Raw genomic sequence first — 21,517 nt, 5'->3', positions numbered from 1 at the left:
CATGGCCATTTTTTTTTGCCTTCCGAAGAAGGAGTATTGTAAAGGCACAGCCGCAGTCGTCATTTCTGCTCAACATCTTTAAATTTCTCTTTAACTTTCTCCCCTTCGCCATTGGGGTGCGCCACATCCGCAAAGAATGAAGATTTATTTTCCGTAGGAGATTGCTACTTGTGCATCTATACAACACAATGCAGTGCAGTATCTAACTTCTATATTACGTTTACGCACAATACAAAGCGTATGGGTGCTCCATCCGATACCAGAGAGGGAGAGAGAGAGGAAAGGCAGGGAGATTAAGAAGGGGGTGTGATTCCGGTTTGCTATACCTGCACTGGGGTGGGGGATTTAGGGGTTGCAAAGACGACAAAGAGTGAGAAAAGGACCAACAGTAACAGGAAAAAAGAAGAGAAAGAAAAGAAGAGCACAGGTAACAGTAAAGGCGTTGCGAGCACCCGATGCCAGACAAGACGGTGCAAGACTTACGGCGTTATTACACCAAGAGTCACATCACTGCTTCACATTATGGGCGAAATGGTAATGTTACAGCAATAGCAACAGCGTTGAAGCAGTGACATGACAGCTGAATTGCTGACACAATATTATGCTCAACACCTTGCTTTCCCACTGAGATCGCGTGATGACGATGTTATCCCACGGGCGCTTTAACGAGCGCTGGCGCGTAGCCGCATATTATTTTTCGTACCTCACGGGCTTTCTCTCCTCGCCAGAAGAAATAAACACACGGTGTAAGCATCCATTGCTAGAAACATCTCTTGAGAGGTCTCTTTCGATTTTCTACAACTCCTCAATTCAGCATCTTAACAATTAAATCAACAATTTAAATTTAGCCTATTACATTTAACTTACTGATCGGATGCCAGGGGCTAAAAAATTACCAGCGGTGTGGCATCACGCTCCCCGGACAACATGCGCTTGGTCTTATTCGTGTAGAACGAGCTGACTTCTTTTAAGCTTTCTGGATGATAGGTGGGACGCAAAAGTACGCAAAATAAAATTCCAGGGCGCAGCGTATCGCCACAGCAAGCGCCGCAAATGTCCGTCTTTCTTGCCCCTTCGTACTCGCTGACGCCTTTATGTGTCTTTGTGTAGCTTTCATGGCGCTCCTTTCTAACAGAGCCAGGGAGAGAGGAAGGGAGAGAGAGATAGAGGGAGAGAGAAAGCGGAGTTCATTAACTGCGCACCTTTCTTTGCCGGCAGCGGACACTTTTCCTCCCTTCGAGCTCCCTTTACAGAAGCAGCCAATCACCGGGCAGAAGGACGCGGTTGGGGAGCTCCTTTTCACTTAGCCCGATGACTTTTCCCGCTCCCAAACGATGCTGCTGTAGGACACGTAAACAGGGAAGGTGGACGCGCCATCTTCGTCGTCTTCGTTGTCGGCGGCCTGGTGCCGTCCTTGACCTCTCCGGTGTAGGACGCACGACGCCGTCCCAGTTCTTTTCTTTAGTATTATTATTCGAGTATTTAATTCGCTCTGGAGTGCGTCCTGTGTGCGGCCACAAAAGGACGGCGTGAACTTGGCCGACTTTCTTAACGGGCCAGAGCCTCGCGCGCCAGCATCGTTGTCGTCGTTCCACTTCTCCGTGACCAACTTGAAAGTTTTCGTTGAAACGATGCTGCGGGCCAATCGTGCGTGTGTGTGTGTGTGCGTGCGTCTGTATGGGGCGTTATGGCTGGACGCGGGTCTTTTGAGAGCTGAGGCTCTAAGGACGACGCGTTCTCCGAGAAGAAAGTACCGCTACTTGAGTCTCTTCGGACGCTGCCAGTAGTAGTGCACGTGCCTTTTGTTCATCCTGGCTTTAGTGACCAGCGAAAGAAGTTCGTACCTCGTGCGTGCACTGGAGTGGTCGGGCCTTTGGCCGCCTGAGGAGTATACTGAACAGAGAGTTTGTTCAAGGAGGCACTTCAGGATGGTGGTGGATCAGACAAAAAGAAAAAGAAGTCGTAAGAAGTCTGTTTCGCGTCACAACATACAAGTTGTCTACTGCCGTTTTGGTCGATGAAGCTTTACGAGTTCACATATGTGAAAGAAAGATTTAGAAAGCATGTTTGCCCACGCGAAGCTATTAGGCTTCCATTGAATGGACGAGAATGATGCTGAATCCTCGTGCTCACTATGAGTCACATCTCACCTACGGCCAGGAGGACTCTGCTATGGCGAAACGACACATTACGAAATGTACCTTCTTGAGCGATACAAGAGTTTCAGTAGAAATTCGCAGCCCGCATGACTATTACAAATATTTTTTTTTTGTTTGCCGAATATAACTATTGCGCAAAAATATAATTTAAAAGAGAAACGTTCATTTTCTCCCAAGAGAAAGAAACGTTAGTGCTCATCAAGTAGCCCAAGTGAGTGAAACATTTTTTGCGCAAAGATGGTTACAATAAATTGTACTTGCCACGACTTGGCTTTTATCGTTCTGCAAGGACAGCTTCTCTGAGATGGCGACGTGGCTTGGACGACAGCGGCATTCGTTCTATACATTCTGTCGCTGTGCTTTCGCTTTTCTTTTTCTTCAAAGATTAGGAACCTTTCCATTAACATTTCGCAACCTAGTGCACAAGTTATCTTTAGCCCCGCTGATTAAATATAAACAGTCGAAAAGGAATGCACACGAGAACTACTTCTTGCGCAAGTTGGTGTGTACGTTTGCTGTATATTTTTTTTCTTCGACGCGCACCATGAACGACGTGAAAGTAAGGGCAGTAAAAGGATAGAGACACGCAAATCTCTTTCTTCTTCACGGTTTTTTTCTTCAGCGTTGTTCAAGTCGCCCCTACAAAAATAACGTAAACGAAGCGCGAGGAATGCGTAAGAGAGCGTCTCCTTCTGGCGCCCTGACATTTTCTTGCGCAACGTCAAGCGGCACATTCTGGAAGCCCCGTCCCGCGTTGCTTCTCACGTTTCCTCCAAGATTTTGCCTCGACATAAGTGTGGAGAAAGAAAAAAAAAAGAAAGCACTGCGCCTCCCCGACACCTCACGCAATAACGAATCGACGTGTAATTCACGGACGTCGTGTCGAACTTGCATATCTGCCATCCTGTGAAACTGAGTATATGTAAAAAAAAAACGCGGATATTGAAAAAGATGAGACAGAGGTAATGTACACATTTTAAAAGTTTGTCCATAGTGCAAACATTTTGTGAAATACGTACACACTTGATTTGCGATTATATACCTTTCGACGCAGCAGAAAAGCAATAGCAAACTAGAAGCAGCAGAGACAAAAGCAACACAGATTTCTTTTCAGCGACTTGTCTGAATAAGCTTGCTCGATATGCAGAGATAGCCCTCTCGTGTATGGTGTCTTGCGCAGCCACAACGGGGTGGCTCAGGTGCCGTCGCAATTTGCTTTTTGTGTGCATTTTTTTTTCAATCTTGCACCTCTGCATCCTTTAGCACCTTTAAGCATCTTCGCGAACTGAATGTATATTCAAAAAAAAAGAAAGACAACGTGATGCAACATTTATAAAGTCTTAAAAAACCCGCATTAATAAATTTTACGAAAACTCCGGTACAGTTGGCAAGTGCGCACCTATAAAGGGACTCCAGTAGGTCACAACTATGGCTCGAGCCTTCGACCTATTTGTGGATACACAACGACGGAAGTGGGGCTGCACACAATTGAATTTATATTTCACTCATTGGCTTCAATTGTGTGTTAGTGCAGTGGGCATCAGAGCATTACTGGGCTGTTTCCCTACCAAGGCCAAGCGAGGGTTGCGAAATTCTTTGTCTTACAGTGAATTGATGTGATTTAACCTCGTGCGTCGAAGTTTATGTCGTAGCTGTCTTCGAGAGCACACACATTACAGGATGCTGCGACAAGAGCCCAAAAATCCTCAGTTCAAATTTTTTAAATTGCTTCATTGGATCAGCTATACAGTACTTTAGAGCAGTGAAACAGCTTGGAACGATCAGTTGTTTTTGCCAAGGGACATAAGACATGAGCTTCCATTTGCTAGAAACATATGGACGAAATCGTTGTGGTTTTAAATCTAAGAGATGAGAACCATTTCACAAAATTATCCAGCGCGAACGACCCCTACGCAAAAAATAAAGAGGTGGAGGAGGGGGATAACCGTTGTACAAACGAAAACTGAACGCATGTTTAAGCAAACTGAGGACATGCGCAGTGAATGTTCCTGAAGACATGCTCAAATTTACGTTCTCCTTGCTCAATTTTTGTAGGTCAAGAGCTGAATGCAGCACCACACCGTGAATCCCAGCTACTCAAGTTTGCTACGCAATCTACTGCCAGAGCAACACAGCGATTCTTTCAGCTTATAATCGGCGAACAGTAAGTGTTTTTTTGCATGTGCTGTTTACTTTCTGTCTATCCAAATCCTAGAAGAACTGCTACATTTCAATCGCATGTGTACCTGCCGTATGCTTTTGTAATGGCTGTCGCCGAACTTCATCACAGTGCCCAGTTAAGTGGCCACGTGATCACCTTTCAATGGGTGCCTAGTCATTGTGGTGTGATTGGCAATGAACTCGCTGACAGTGAGGCAAGATCGGCCTTCTTTTCCTCTGATGAAGTACGGATTGCCTACTCGTGACCTGACACCAACTCCATCATCAAGGCACTCATGCAGCACCTTACAAAGGCATACAGAGCCCACGATGACAACATTCACAGACGCCTACATGTGATCGGCCCAGACGGTAAATTCTGTTTGCCCCCGAAGCTTACATGGAGCAAAACGTCATTGCTACACAGGATTCGGCTCGGCGTTGCTTTCACCCGTCGCTACGCGCACCTCATCGGCCAATCGAACAGCCCTGATTGTAAACACTACCAGATGCCTGAAACACTGGAACACATACTGTGCGATTGCCCAGCATATATGCTGGAGCGAAGGACGTCAGAAAGTATCGTAGCCAGCGTTGGCAGGCAACCACTATCGGAGGAAGCTATCCTCGGCCCATTGCCTGACACTGCGACTTCAATGCTTGCAACTAAAGTGTTGTTGAAGTTTCTGCAGGACACCAAGCTCAACGAGCGGCTCTAGCAAGACAACTGTCTCTTCTACATAAGCACTCACCACTTCTCTTATCATCATCATCCATCCCAGTACTTTCACTCCCCTTCCTTCTTCCCCAGTGCAGAGTAGCAGACTAGAGGGCACTAGCCCAGGTCGACCTCTCTCTCTTTCCTATCAATAAATTCTATGCTCTCTCTCTCTCTCTCTCTCTCTCTCTCTCTCGCTCTCTCTCTCTCTCTCCAGTTTCATCAGCCTAACCATTGGTACTGTCGACGAGGCCCAGTGCAATATACATCATGATTCGACGATGTTCTGAACTTCTTTAGCGCTTACTTGTGCCATACATGTACGTCGTTAGGGGTAAGATTACACTTACAAGCGCGCAAGGCTGAACGAACGTCGAAAACAGCTCAAATAAATGAGTCACCCAACAAAGTTCATCGGATATATTGGAGCAATCACGTCAGCCAACCTGCGCCGATGGCGATGGCTTACGCGTTTGTCTCGTCTTTAAACCTTTTTGCGACCCCGTGAAGATTGCTACTGTCCCGTAAGCCCTATAAATAAAGGTGACAACAGAACGTTGACGCCGCCCTGAAAAAAAAAGTACAAAATATGAAAGACAGCGTTTCCTAGCTCTCAATGATGACCACTCCTGCCGGGCGCTCTCAACTGAGAGCCTGAGAGCATGAAGCAAATCTCTAAACATCGTTCTCTCCGGCCTCTTCCACGGTGTCCCCGGCCTCCTGTAATTGTGGTCACCCCGTTTTGAGGGCCGAGCAACTTTTCTTCTCTGCAACAACGAACGGTTCGAGAGGGGAGCAGGAACCTAGAAACAAACACGAAAGAAATGTAAGACGAAGTACGAAGTCCCCCCCCCCCCCTCCCCCTAATGCTGCTGAGCGTTGCCCGTTAGCGCAGACTTGCCGGCCAGCCGTTCCAACCGCCCAGCCAAGCATCTACACCGTACAGAAAAAAAGAAAGAAAGAGTCAAAGACCCCGTAACGAAGTTTCTGCCAGAGCCGCACGCCAAGTGCTTAGCTGCCCACATCTAGTTAAGGGCCCTGGTCTTGCTGCGAGATGGAAGCAGAGCCGGACTGGGCCACGGCTGAGTGCTGGCGCTGAGAGGCTGCTTCCGAACGGAGGTGCTACGCGCGTAAGCGTTTCTTTGTGTCATTGTTCCCTCCCCGTCACGCTTAACTCCTTTAGTGGAGGGCGTTGTGCGTTGTTACTACGTATGCGCGTTATGTGTTCCCCAGGGCGTGTTGTACGCTTATGGGACCACGAAAGCATGCCGATGTTGTTCTCTCTTTTGCTTGCTGGGCTTCATATGCTCGTGCAGCGAGACGCGTGGAAAAGGAGGCGTTTTGCAATGTACGAGCATTTTCTTTTTGTTCTTACGTGTGTATACGCACAGATATACAGTAACTACACTCTTAGTGTCTTTCACTTGAGGTTCGACAAGCTGGCAAAATGTTTTCAAATACTTATCGCTTAAGTTGAACCGCATCCCACATAATATCGCAAAGCGTACGTCGAATGCCTTTTTGTATAATTGAATCTCTTACTCTTTAAATCCAGATAACAAAACAATTAAATAGCCTGTGTTTCCCGTAACAGTGTTCCGCCTGTCCGAGCTTAATACACAAGCATGATTGGTACCTAAACATGGTACTTTTACCCATACTTAAGCATGATTCCAGTTAACGGTGCGTTGAAGAATGATGTTCAAGAAATTAGGTGCAAATATCGCGGAACACCGTTCCTGATAGCAGTGGCTATTTCACTGTGACATCGTTTCAGATATTTATTGTTATGTGACGTTTCTTTTAAAAAAATAAAAGAGAGAATGTATACGTACCGCCGTTGCTTTTATTTAATGATGTTATGTTAATCGCCATTCCAAACAAGTCAGTAGAAAAGGTTTTGCAAAAGGTTTTCACCTAACTGAAACGAGATTAAGCGTGCAGGAATTGTAACATAAGAAATATTTCTCATTTGTTACACACCTTGTTCAATGAAATAAAGAGTCGTTATCGTCCACATGACTTCCCCGAGTTGGTGTCTTGGCTGCCCATGGCGACAGCCGCGATGGCTTTGTAATACAATGGGGCCACGCATGTTGGAGCTCTCAGTGCGCGTGAGGGCAAGTAAGAAACAAGAGGTCGTGCGCTGAACTTTAACTGATTTTATTCTTACAGCAGAGCAGGGAGAATCAACGAATGCGCATGCGTACATCAGTGGTTCCTAGAGCGATTACAGTGACGTTTTTAACGGCTGCATCTCGTTGTCAAACAGAAAAACAGACGTATCACTAGTCCAACTCGTGCCTCTCTCTTTTATGTAATATGCCTGCCAAAAGTTCTCCTGCTAACGTATCACCACCCCTGCCAATTATCTTAATCTTACGCAGTAGTTGCTGGCATCTACCTGCCAAGTGAACCACCCAATGCGCAGGTAAATGTGCATTACCTTTGTTAATTGTAGATGATTCATGCTCCCGGGCCCTGTCATTGACACATCTCCCCATTTCTCCCGCGTATGACTTCCTACATTTCAGCGGCATCTCGTATATAACGCCCGTCACTCGTTACACGTACGGTCTAGCGTGGCTTTTCTGGCGTCCTCACTCTTTGTCAACGGGGCTTAAGGGCCTGTTTACGCTCGAGCCGCCCATCGTCGCAAGCCGCACCGTACGCTTGCGGTTGCGCGAAAAATTGCACATATACAGCACTTGTGCACAAATTACCGTTTACATTGTGTACACAGGGTACACCTTACACATTGTAAACCGAAATTTGTGCACAAGTGTTTGATACGTGCCATCTTTCACGTGGCCGCGCGCGTGCGGTACGGCTTGCGGCGATGGGCGGCTCGAGCGTAAACAGGTCCGAGATGCCATATCTAGAGCGACCGAGGAGCGTGAAACTGCCCGCCTGCGTCTGACCATTCTTCAAGAAAAGCAACGACGCATATGGATGGAAACAACTTTATTTTAAATTCGGCAAAGTTGGACGACCCTGGCTCAGGTCTCCCATGAGGGGACTTCGAGGCCTTGCCTCGTCGCCGCCTCTCGGGCCTGCTGGACAGCCCACTCTTGCGTCTTGAAGTTGGAGCTGCGCAGACTGGCGGCCCACTTCGACGCAAGAGCCTCCGGAGCTACTGCCGTTGTAGCTGATGTAACACCACACTCAACATGTGTGAGAGCATCGCTTTAGTTTCCTGACATAATTTGCAATGAGCACTCGGGTATTGCGCGGGGAAAATGTGCCGAAATCGCAGCCGAGTGGGGAAGGTTTGTATCTGCAGTTGTCGCCAGACGACTGCCTGGCGAAGTTTCAGTTTGGGGTGAGGGGGGAGGGCAGTAACCTCCTGCCCAGCTGGTAGTGCTTGGTGATGTCATTGTACCTGACCAAGCACTCGCCACCACTCTGCCCCCTTTAACCCTGGGGACATCGTACTTCTTTGGGAACCAGCACGGCGAGTTGGTTATTGTGAGAAGCTGATTTCACCCTACTCAGGCCCATACCGTGTCTTGCGTCAAGTGGCAGACGGGACCTACGAGTTACTGCCTCTCAATGCATCCACACCGCGATCCTCCTCTGATATCGTTCACGTCGCTCGACTGAAGCGATATCACTCAAACCTACCAAGCGCCGGGATAGCGTCTTCGCCGCCGGGAGTCAGACTACGAGGGGCTGCAGGAGAAAACGATGAGGAGAGGACTGATGAAGACGACGATCGCCCGTAGTCGTGCGCACCGGCTCCATCTTGTATGCCCGTCTTCTGCCCGTTGTAGATATAGTGTAAATATATTGTCAAGCGTCTTTTCTAAACCCCGTAACAATATACAGTAAAAGCTCGTTAATTCGAACCGCAAGGGGAAGCCGCTTCAGTTCGAATTAACGAAAGTTCGAACTAACGAAAGTGAAGGAAAGCAACAGTACACTGCGATTTGGAAGCAGTAGGGAATGTCAGAAATTTGGTGTGTCAGAAAGTGATGGCGTGTGCCGCGGCCACACGCCATCTTCAAGTCGAAGCTCTGGGTCCGACTGTGCCACACCACCGATGTCCACCGAAACGAACGTTAGCCGAGGCATAACACCATCACAATGAATCGCGATGGCCGATACCTCCTAAGCTGAAAACAGAGGTACACAACCGATGAAGGCTGCCGAGACAAAGACGCCGAACATGTGAAGGTGGCGAAGGCCCTGATTCGTTGGTTCTTGATTGCAAGCGCAGCTGCGACATACTTGATTCGCTGTGTTTTGGCGCTTGCCGTGCCATCTCCGCACAAAATTAGCAGCTGCACATGATTTGCAAAGCCTCCGAGATTCGCAACGGGCAAGAAGTATCGGAGGTTACGTAGAACGGAGAGGCGGCAGCCGCCGCTGCCTTCTGGCTGACCCCGCGTCTGTTAGATTTTTTTCCGATTTTGCCTTCTCTCGCCGTTCTCTCCGTTTAGGAGGCAATACAGCCTTGTATGTAGGCAATAGGCGCATTTCTCTGGCCGTGTGCCAGGCGAGCGTAGTTCGAATTATCCGTGAGGGAACCTTCTCGCGTTCGAATTAACGGACTTTTTTATACATAGACTTCTGTGGAGCTTGGCCGGACCAAATCGTACAGTTCGAATTATCCATAAATTCGAATTATTGAAGTTCGAATTTATGGATAATGGATATATATATATATATATATATATATATATATATATATATATATATATATATATATATATATATATATATATATATATATATATATATATATATATATTCTTCACAACAATGTCGTTTTATGCATTTATCCGCAAAATTCGGGAATTAATATAGCGAAGCTGGTGTCATCCTAAGAATTCGTTCGAAGCTCCACGAAACTTCACGGCTATCATTTGTAATTTGCACTACGGGCCGTACGATGATTAGTTAGAAACACGAGTGATTTTTGTTAATTAGTCGATTATATATTTCAAATTTTTCTTGCAAGCAATCTCAGCCTCTTCGAGTAGACCAGCTTATGAACTAGAACTGTGCTCTTTGCCACAGGTAATCTTGAAAAATTTTAAAGAAAGAAACGAAAGAAAGACCTTAAAACTTAAGAAAGAAAGAACCGGTATATTCCTAAAAGAAAGAACGAAAGTAAAAAGAACTTGTCGAAAGACATCAATAAAATAAAAATTTACTCGTGCGTACGAACATCGATAACACTGCGCTTACAAAAAGCGGCAGCATTGAGTCCAATATAGCGCACTTCACTGAAAATAAATCGAAACGTTTCTTGTTGTTGTTTTTTGCGATTCGTTTGCTCTAAATCTATTTCGGTGTCGTTGTTTATAGAACTTAAGAATTCGAATGCAGAGAGCACTATATATCCGTTCTACACGCTTTAATACAAGCTGGCGTGCCAAATTGTAGCCATATATTTTTGTTAAACTTTAGGCCTGAAATCATCTTGAGTAAATAGATATGTAGAAGTTTCTAAACGCTTTCAACGTGAGGCTCTCCGGGTCTTTAAATGGCGCGGAAGCCGCTACGGGGAAGGGTGCCTTCGCCTCGCTTGGTTTTGCAATTGTCGTTCTTTTTCGCGGTCTAGTATTGATCTCATTGCTCCATTTAAGTTTCGTTCAATTCCAGCACGGTTGCTCGCAGATCGTCGGATGCGTTTGCTTCGCCATTCGAGTGCAGTCAGCGGTAAGGATTGTCTGTCGGGCCTTTGTTTCCTAATTCAATAGAGACATGCAGGAGGACACGCGGCGGAGAAAGCCTTTTTGTTGTGGCAACCGTAGCACGAAGCTTGCACGGCCCACGGTAATCCGCCCTCGGCGAATTTATGCACGAGCTGGAGAGCGTGGCTGCGCGAAAATGCGTGGATGTTGCTGTTTGCACTTGGGGTGGTGGAGACGCGGCTGCCTCTGACGTGGGTGAGCTGGCACTCTGGTATGACGAGCAGTGTTATCGAAAGTGAACCAGCTGGAGATCGTGTTCAGAGTGGCCTACCAAAGATTCACTATGCAAAAAAGGGGTGAGACGTGCAGACAGGACACAAGAGTAGAGAAGTGGACAACGCGAACGCCGACTATCGACTGAAGGGAGCACTGAGGCGAAAAAAGAAAGAAGACACAAAACTCAGCTGCGCAAGCTCAGGAATGGTATCTGACACGTGGTGACACATTCCTGAGCTTGCGCAGATGAGTTTTGTGTCTTCTTTCTTTTTTCGCCTCAGTGCTCCCTTCAGTCGATAGTCGGCTTTCCTGTTGTCCACTTCTCTACTCTTGTGTCCTGTCTGCACGCCTCACCCCTTTTTTGCATAATGGATCCTTACCAACTAACTCAGCTTTCTGTCGTTCTACCAAAGATTATAGTTCAAAGCCGTGAACGGAGAAGAAACAACCGAACGTCTGTATATGACTCTGGTGCATGAGTGAGTGAGTGAGTGAGTGAGCGAGTGAGTGAGTGAGTGAGTGAGTGAGTGAGTGAGTGAGTGAGTGAGTGAGTGAGTGAGTGAGTGAGTGAGTGAGTGAGTGAGTGTGTGTGTGTGTGTGTGTGTGTGTGTGTGTGTGTGTGTGTGTGTGTGTGTGTGTGTGTGTGTGTGTGTGTGTGTGTGAGTGAGTGAGTGAGTGAGTGTGTGTGTGTGTGTGTGTGTGTGTGTGTGTGTGTGTGTGTGTGTGTGAGCGTGTGTGTGTGTGTGTGTGAGCGTGTGTGTGTGTGTGTGTGAGCGTGTGAGTGTGTGAGTGTGTGAGTGTGTGAGTGTGTGAGTGTGTGAGTGAGTGTGTGAGTGTGTGAGTGTGTGAGTGAGTGAGTGTGTGTGTGTGTGTGTGAGTGAGTGAGTGAGTGAGTGAGTGAGTGAGTGAGTGAGTGAGTGAGTGAGTGAGTGAGTGAGTGAGTGAGTGAGTGAGTGAGTGAGTGAGTGAGTGAGTGAGTGAGTGAGTGAGTGAGTGAGTGAGTGAGTGCGTGCGTGCGTGCTTTCAGCAATCATCACCACGCTGAAATTTTTTTCCACAAGCACCGAAAGTGCACTGGGTTATTCAGCGCCGCCACACGTCACCCGGCGATCAAGAAACGAACGAGCAACATTCCAGCGAGCGACAACATGACAAGTGGGAGCGCACTCGACCCGTCCGTGTAACCGCGTCAAACACAGAGGTCACATGGCGGCGACAATGAGCATGCGCCCTGCATGCGCCCACATAGAGAAAAGAACCTGGCCCCCTGCCGTCGAGCAAAGGAATCTCACTCATTCAATTTCAACGACACAGTATCGGATTTCAAACGGGGCGTGCAACAGCGACGAAAAGAGAAGGTAACAAAAGCGCCGAGGAGACGCAAAGGCTGCCGGCGGGTGCGCGGTTGGCGACGGCTTCGCGGTCAGTGACAAAAAACGCGCGGGAGAAACCAATTTAGTCGAGTTTCCGGCCCGGCGTTCGCTGCGTCGAGTCTCGATCGGGCGTCGAGGCGCGCGTTCCCTTCCACTGGGAACAAATGTGACGCAAGACGAAAGGGAAACAAAAGAAATGGCAGACCGGAGCTCCTCTCTCACTCGCCTTCTTACCGTCTGCACACGCCCTTCCCTTTCCTCCGGCCGTTTGACTTGATCCAAAGCGTTCAGGTGGGGCGGCGATGTTGGGGTTTCTCTTGCTCTGCGTGAGACCGAACTCGCCTTTGACGTAGAAAAAAATCGATCCACTTCAGAAATAGCAGAACAACTTGCAGCCCGAAATAACAAGCAGGTCGATTGTAAGAGCTGGGCAGCGAGAAGGCGACTCCGGAGCACAATAAGCGTGATGTTGTTCCCGACGCGATTGAAGGTTGATGAGGAGATGAGGGAGAAATGATGACGCCGCGTGACGCGAATGGTTTCCTTTTTTTTCTTGTTTTTTTTTGTTACCTCTTGTCATCTTTCTCACACGCTTTCCTCGGTAATGATTGCCGGATGGAGTTTATATAACTCGTCGAGTTTTCTGCCCCAACCTAGCACCAGGGCAATGAAAATCGCTGTTGCGGTGGAGGAGCCCGGATTACATTTTGTGACTACTCTGATGTCCATTCATTCGCAATAGAATGAGAGGTAATTTCTAACGCTGCGCCTATATCAATCGAGTGATAACGTCGAAAGGGATAACTGCGCATGAAAGCGCTAGCAGTATAACGGTCAGCTCGCGCTAGGCCGCATTGTGACATTTGCTTTGTGATTGACGTTAACTTCTTTCTCTTTCTTAGTATTTCCATGACAATCAATAATTGACAGCAGACTTTAGTCATTCCTTCGGCTCTGAACTGGTTCACTGCGACAGCAACCTGCGCCCAGTGTGCATACCACCATTTTATTTTTGCCTCCCTGCTTTTCCTTCTTTTAAAAAAAATGCCTTACACACTACGGATTCTTACCCACTATGGGCAAGAAGCTAGCGGTTACAGGGCTCTTGGTTGCTCCGTTTAAACTGAACCGCGACGTTATTCATGCGCGGCGTAAGCAACGCGTACAGCTAAGCTTGTGCTGTCAATGCGTGCTGTTGCAACGACAATCGTTAATGTCCCTTCCCTGGCTTAAAATATACGTGCGGCGCTGGACAGAACCAGTTATTGCCATAGGCTGAAAGGAGAGTAAACAGAAAAAGATGTTTCTAAATAACAACAACATGGTGCCGTGGCGCGTAAACGAAAGAAAGATTAAAGAAAACGAGAGGACCGCACATGAATGAATTGCCACGGCATTCCTTTCTCCATGCTACTCCTTCTTTTGAGCGAAATTCTCGACCAGGAAGGAAGCTTTCAAACACATACTCAAGAGCTAGTCTCGTTCTTCTTTGCAGGAAGTTCATGCCAGTTTGGCGTATTGCTTTTTTTGGTTGTTGTTGTCATCACGAATAGAACGGCAGCACCGCACCATTTCGGTAGCGTCGAGCTTCTGCAGCTTCTATGCAGAAGTACCGAGTTCTACGTCCCTTTCTTTCTTTCTTTCTTTTTTTTTTGCCGGGATGCGCAATGTGGTAGCCGAGAGAACCCTTGCTTGCGCTTATCTAAAACATTTTAATCAAGGTTACCAAAAAAAGGAAGAAAAAAGGAAGAAGAAAGGAAGAAAAAGAGGCAATGCAGATGGTACGAACTTGTGTAAAAAAAAAGAAAAAAAATTGTAACGCATACTGTGGTGGCTTGCTTCACCGAATGAGTATGATAGCTCGAAACCTGGGCCTCCAACGAAAGCTGAAGGAATGACGAGAATTCGCGTTATTGAGCGTCATTCGAGGGAGAATCGGTACTTGCGGCATGCGGCAAAACGAGAACCCCGCTCTTTGCGGCAGTTTAAGACACGGTCCGCCGGGTTAATCTCAAAATTGCAGCGACTCGTGCGTCGCTCACCGTGCAATCATAGAAGCGGAAATAGGTAGCACGAGGCCTTTGCTGGCGTACCGCTGAAGTACATGGATATAGCGTCGCCACAGAAACGTCTAGCATGAATCACTATGTATGCGGTTCATCTGCAAGAAGAAAAACGTTGTGCAGTCTGAAATATTGCTCAAATAGAGCACTAAAGAACGTGCAAACTTGCGTTTACCGTGGACATATGGGTACGCATTACGCCACTTGCATGTTTCTACACTTTAGTCTCCGTCTTTCCGTCCCCATTTCCTTTTCCTCAGTGTAGGGTAGCCAACCGGGCTCAGTCCTGGTTAACCTCCCTACCTTTCATTGATCATTTCCTCTCTCTCTCTCTCTCTCTCTCTCTCTCTTTTGCTCTCCGCCCTGCATTATGCACGGTGGTCCGACACGAGGAACGTCTGCGTAGTTCTTACACCAAATGCTGGCGCTCTTCATGCCGAAGGTCTTGATAGAATGTCTTTTGAAAAGGTCCAGGCTGCACAACGGGCTTTTATTACATTGTTCCTCGCCAGGCGGACAAGCGGAGATTACCTTCGAAGCCACGCTTTCTAGCTAGGAAGGGTGGGGGGGGGTGGGGGGGGAAGTCCGTAGGTTCTGATTTAAGTCTACGTGCCGCTGTGTATGTGCCACTGTGTTTGTCGTCATGCCAGTGGATATGTGCCATCGTCGTCCTGCCATCGTCGTCATACCACTTTTGTAATTCTGTCACCGTCATTCCTTTTTCGTCATTGAAAAATATTCATGCTGTCGTCATTGAACCTGTATTATGCCGGCGTTGTCACGTCATCGTTGCCATTGCATCGTCATGATACACTGTCACTCCAGCTTCGTCATCCGATGCTCGTCATACCATCGTCGTCCAGCCATCATCATCATACACTCGTCGGCATACACCCGTTATCATCCCATTGTCTTCAACATGCCGTGGCGCTGTCTTCGTTATATCATCTTTATCATTTCAGAATCGCCATCCTATTGTCCCACCGTTTTCATCATAGCGCTTTAGGCGGTGTCAGTGTATGATTAGAAAGCCGGTGAACGCGTGAGCACCTAAGAGCAGCGTAGTAGTTTAAGCGAGAAAGCTATAAAGCACCCTTTACGCGAAAATGTCAGGAATAAACGTGATTTACAAATCGCCAAACGATTCGGCGACTTCGAGATAGGGAGCGAGAACGCCTTAGCCCAGACCTGCAGCCTAACGCTTGAACATTCGCGCTGCACACTCGCAGCTGCCCTGTGAGCTTATCTTTGTCTTATTTTCCTTGTTTTCGAATATCCGTTACGCCATGTAACAGCAAAGTATTGCATGCAGTCCGATCTATTTATTGCAATGGCAAATATATGGACACCCCATGCGTATTTCCGCCATCGTCGTCGTCATCGTCGGCGTTGCTGTGGTGATCCGTGTAAAATCCAAGGGCGTAAACAACGTGGCCGCGCGCAGTGTGCTGTATGTGCGAGTGAAAGCGTACAAGGGTGATCCGACAATGGTGGCTCGGTCTCGCGCGCGCAAGGGGGGAAGGCGGAGGGGATGCGCGCCGTCTTCCATCGTGCGCTTCGTTCTGCTCCGGCGGCGGCTGCGTATGGCGCGGCTTAGTGGGCCATATCTCAAAGCGATCTGCAATGGTGACAAAGTACGCCGAGTGCTGATCGCTTAGTGTGCTGTGCCTTCGCCGCTTAGTTCGCTTCGAATCGAGCGGCAGCACGAAGGTCAGTTCGCTCGCTGCTGCTGCCGCACTTCCTCGCTTCGGCGTTCTTGACAGCGAGTTTCCCCGGTCATCGAGTGAGATGTGCTCAAATTTATATGGCCGATAAAACAACTACCATCATTATTTCTTATAGCTGTCTAATAATTTAATATCGCAATCGATGCTTCGCCTATCGGGTGAAGCTGTGACTTTTTGTTGGATCTCCGCAAATGGCCTAGTGAGCAGCAACAGGCTGCAGTTCAGTCTAGCGACCAATGCGCTAATGGCTTTTCGCCTTCTTTCTACCAAATTACCATTACCATTACCAATTCTACCATTATCTACATACCATTCTCTCTCTCTCTCTGTATATATATATATATATATATATATATATATATATATATATATATATATATCTTGTGAGACGAGGTTTAGGCAGCCAGTCTCTTCTTTATTCTCCCGAGACAGAGCCCCACCACCAGGCCCCAAAACGGTGATGATGAGTATGTACAGGTGAGAATATGAAGCGTATGAATAATGCTCACACTAATTGCCCCGCACGCGCAAGCGGCCAGCCAGGCCGCGACTTAGCCAGGAGGGGAACGCCGAACGAATCGTTTTAGGCGCGAAACGTGAACGATCTCCGAACCACGACAACGATGGTCGGCAGAAACGTCTACGGGAGTAACGCGATAGTTCACGGGGGATGTTTGTTCGTTAATAATATAGGGTCCAAGAAAGCGGGATTCAAACTTCTCGCACAAACCGGGTGCACGAATGGGCGTCCAAAGAAGCACTTCTTCTCCGGGACGAAAGGAGACGTCGCGACGAGAGATGTCGTAACGTTGCTTGCGATCTTGCTGGCTGACTTCTGTGTTGAAACGAGCACGTTGACGGCATTCCTCAAGTCTCGAAACGAACTGTTCGGGCGTACTGTCTGAGGTGTTAGGTGGAGCATTGAAGAAAGCGGCGTCGATGGTGAATGTCGGTGAACGGCCGAAAACTAGGTAGAAAGGTGAGTATCCCGTAGTTCGTTGGATAGCGGTGTTGTGAGCAAAAGTCACGAAAGGTAAAAGTTTGTCCCAATTATCGTGGTTTGGCCCGATATACATCGATATCATGTCTATCAGTGTGCGATGAAATCGCTCGGTTAAGCCATTTGTTTGTGGGTGATATGCGGATGTCGTCTTATGAAGTGTGCCACAAGCTCCGAGTACTTCTGCGAGCATTGCTGACATGAAAGTCTTGCCGCGGTCGCTTAACAGTACACGAGGGGCACCATGGCGCAGCACAATGGCATCTAGAAAGAAGGTGGCGATGTCGGAGGCTGAACTAGAGCGTAGAGGAGCGGTCTCTGCGTAACGTGTGAGCTGGTCAACAGCTGTCACGACCCATCGATGACCCGCTGGCGTTATGGGCAGAGGGCCGACTAGGTCTATCCCAACGGTGGCAAACGGTGTCTCGGGACATGGGATGGGCTGTAAAAGCCCAGCAGGAGGCGAAGTCGGTCGTTTCCGCCGTTGGCACTGAACGCAAGAAGCGACGTACTTGGCCACAAAGGTAGACATGCCTGGCCAAAAGAAACGGCTCCTAACGCGGTGGTATGTTTTGTGGAATCCCAAATGGCCAGCAGATGGGTCGTCGTGCAAGGCTTCAAGCACTTGTGTGCGCATCGAGCGTGGAAGAATAGGTACCCAGCTGTGTCCGTCGGAGTTGTATATGTAGCGGTACAGCACATCGTTGTCAAGCTTAAATAGTCGCAGTTGTCGACGTAATCTGGCATTTGGTGCAGATGTAGTTCCGCACAGGCGTTGGATGATGCTGTCGCAGTAGGGGTCAGAACGTTGACACGAGGCGAGGTGAGTGAGGTGATTGGAAGATAACGTGTCAGTAACCATGAGAGGTAATAACGGGAGTGACGACTTAGTCTCATCATCAATTGGCGAGCAATGGAGAGGTGTACTCGAAGCTAATAATGGCAGCGGGCAGCGAGAGAGAGCGTCGGCATCTTGATGCTTTTTCCCAGACTTGTAGACAACGTCAAAGTCGTACTCTTGTAATCGTATCACCCAGCGACCAAGTCGTCCGGACAAATTTTTGATTGACGACAACCAGCATAAGGCGTGGTGGTCGGTTATGACCGTGAAATGGCGTCCGTAAAGATATGGTCGAAATTTTTGGACCGCCCAAACTACTGCGAGACATTCCTGTTCTGTGATCGAGTAATTCGTTTCGGCAGGTGTTAGTGCGCGACTGGCATAGGCAACAACTCTCTCTCGTGAGGTGGTATCACGCTGTAAAAGTACAGCACCGATCCCATGGCCACTAGCGTCGGTGTGCAAGGAAGTCGGTGCGTTGTCATCGAAGTGACAGAGGACAGGGTCGCTGGTTAATGCCTGCTTGAGGGCTTGGAAAGAAAGTTCGCATTCATCTGTCCAAGGGAAAGCAGAGCCCGACGTGAGCAACTTGTGTAGCGGCGACGCCATGGCTGCAAAATGACTGATGAAGCGGCGGAAGTAGGATGCCAGGCCTAAGAAACTTCGTAATTGCTTTTGATTTTCAGGGCGAGGGAAGCGATGCACGGCAGCAACCTTTTCGGGATCCGGTCGAATGCCATCTTTGCTGATAAGATGGCCCAATACTTTGATGTGCTTTCTGGCAAAATGGCATTTCGTTGTGTTGAGTTGGAGTCCAGCGTTGGAAATGCAAGTGAAAACTTCGTCCAAGCGCTCAAGGTGCTGACTAAAAGTTGTAGAAAAGATAACGATGTCATCTAAATAGCACAGACAGGTCTTCCACTTAAGGCCACGTAAAACTGTGTCGATCATGCGTTCAAATGTTGCAGGGGCATTACATAAACCGAATGGCATGACGTTAAACTCGTAAAGTCCGTTTGGCGTTGCAAAGGCTGTCTTGTCCTTGTCCGCTTCGTGCATGGGGATTTGCCAGTATCCGGATCGGAGGTCTAGACTAGAGAAATATTCTGCACCCTGGAGGGAGTCAATGGCATCGTCAATTCTTGGCATCGGATATACGTCTTTGCGCGTGATCTTATTAAGGGCTCGATAATCGACGCAGAATCGTACGGAGCCGTCTTTCTTGCGAACCAGCACGACAGGAGACGACCAAGAACTGGAGGATGGCCGAATGATGTCTCTTTTGAGCATGTCATCAACGTTATCCGCAATGATTTTCCGTTCTGCGGAAGACACGCGATACGGGCGGCGGCGTACAACCGAACTGCCTTCGGTTTCGATGCGATGTACTGCGACGGAAGTGCGCCCCAGAAGCTTGGAGTGGACGTCAAATAAGGCTCTGTGTTTGTGCAGGAGTGCCAGAAGGTCTTCTTTCTGCGCAGTGGTCAAATCGGGATTTATCGCGGCCGTTAAAGCAGCGGCAGCAGTGTGATAATCAGTTGTGGTAGACAAAGGTGGTGATTCGGTGTGAAGCGGTACCAGCGAAAGAGGTTCGGTGTCAGTAAAGCATGTCACAGTAGAGCCCTGGGAGAGCACAACTGGCGAAGAAGTAGGGTTATGAACAGCGACTGAGGCTCTACCGTCCTGAAACCGTACTAGGCTAGGAGTAAGGCTAAGCCCACCAGAAATGCAGTAACCACTCGGTGCAAGGAACACATCACCATTAATAATAGTGTCGGAAGTCAGCGTCAGAATATGCTCAGTGCCCGCGGGAATGAAACAGTCGGTAGACGTGACAAAACGCAGGCTGTGATCATTGACAGAGGACGAAGATTCAGTGTCTGTCATATGAATAGTTCGCTGACGGCAAGAGATTAAAGCTGAGGCGGAGGACAGGAAGTCCCATCCCAAAATCATCGCGGAAGTGCACGAAGACAGCACGACGAACTGAATGTGGTGGAGGATGCCATCAATGAAAACGCGCGCAGTGCAAACACTGGAGGGCTGAACAAGAACTGCATTAGCACAACGAAGGGGAGGGCCATTATACGGTGTCTTCACTTTTCGCAATCGAGAACACAAGTCAGCACTAATAACGGAAAGCGATGCACCTGTGTCAACCAAGGCTTCGATTCGGACACCTTCAACAAACACCAAAAGTACATTGGACGGGCGCTCCGGAGGCATTTCACGTTGTCCAAAAGATGCAGCTTCCCCTCCTGAAGCTGCACCATTTAGTTTTCCGGGCGGTGATCGGAGGACGAAGTAGCCGGTCGTAGAGGGGAAGAAGAGCGCCGCAGCGGTGATGGAGAGCGACGACGCGGGAAACGCGATGAACTGGCAGTGTTGAAGTCCTGTGGAGATGGGGAACGTGGTGGATAATAAACGTAGTCAGTACGCCGACGTCGTGGTACAGGGCCAGAAAACTGATCCCTTTCAAAGCCGTCATAGCCACGTCTTTCATCTTGCTGACGGCGTCGGCAAAACCTGGAAATGTGGCCACGGATGCCGCAGTAGTAACAAACCGGTCGAGGTGGGCTCCATGTGTTATAAGGCGGAACAGGCGATGGTCTTGCAGTGAGAGGATTCAGGGACATGTGCGGTGCAGGTGCGTGTTGTGGTGGCTGCTGGGGGGGTGGCGCTATAGAGGCAACCTGAGCGTACGTTGGCGTATGGATAGGGTGCGGGCTCGTGATTTGCGGGCAGGTCACTGCAGCTAGCTCTTCCCTCACGATATGGCGTAGGCCGCCACCAGGAGGCGTCAGATGGACCTCAGGAGGGTTGGACGAAGCTTGGGCGTGCAGTTCCTCACGGATGATGGAGCGAATCAAAGCACGTAGCTCGCTGTCGTTGGACGCCTTGAAATCAGATGTGTCAGGGTGCAAGCGGAGCATATGAAGGTCATCGAGACGCTGACACGTACTGATGATGTCGGCGACGGTAGTGGGATTCAGCACTACAAGAGCATTGAATGCCGCAGTCCCAATACCCTTGAGCAGGTGGCGTACACGGTCACTCTCTGCCATCGAGGTGTTCACGCGGCGGCAGAGGGCGAGGACATCCTCTATGTACGAAGTGTAGGACTCGCCTGAGTGCTGTACACGCTCAGCAAGCTTCTTCTTAGCGATATCGGAGCGGACAGACGAGTTCGCGAAAATCTGGCGTAGCTGGTGTTTAAAGATGCTCCAGTTGACCAAATCGAGCTCATGATTGTAAAACCATGTTTTCGCAACTCCGGTTAGGTAGAAGGTGACGTGAGCAAGTTTTGCTGATTCGTTCCAGTGGTTGAAGTCACTCACGCGCTCGTATAGCTCCAACCAGTCTTCAACGTCGTCACCTGGAAGCCCAGCAAATACCGGTGGATCCTTCTGAGGGGTGGTGACTGTCCAAGAAGGGGTTCCCGCAGGAGTCGGCAAGGTGGATGTCGAGGTACTGGTCTGCTGGTCTTGCGACATGGTCGAGTGCAGGAGGTAGAGGCGGCGACCCGAGCGGAGCTCCAGGGATGTAGCGTAGGTGAAC

General features: G+C 48.7%; 1 protein-coding gene across 4 annotated transcripts in view; it reads left to right on the top strand.

Moving 5' to 3' along the window:
- Nucleotides 1-21,517, top strand: part of LOC139059348 (synaptic vesicle glycoprotein 2C-like) — a 242,311-nt gene that overhangs the window by 97,755 nt on the left and 123,039 nt on the right. For all 4 annotated transcript variants that reach the window (XM_070537637.1, XM_070537635.1, XM_070537636.1 and 1 more), the window contains one exon: nucleotides 4,215-4,323. The gene's annotated coding sequence lies outside the window, so the exon portion shown is untranslated. The remainder of the gene's footprint in view (nucleotides 1-4,214; nucleotides 4,324-21,517) is intronic.

The sequence above is a fragment of the Dermacentor albipictus genome, chromosome 4, assembly GCF_038994185.2.
Source record: "Dermacentor albipictus isolate Rhodes 1998 colony chromosome 4, USDA_Dalb.pri_finalv2, whole genome shotgun sequence".
Taxonomy (NCBI): Eukaryota; Metazoa; Arthropoda; class Arachnida; order Ixodida; family Ixodidae; genus Dermacentor; species Dermacentor albipictus.
The sequence above is the reverse complement of the archived record's forward strand: the minus strand, read 5'-3'. Positions and strand labels throughout refer to the sequence as shown.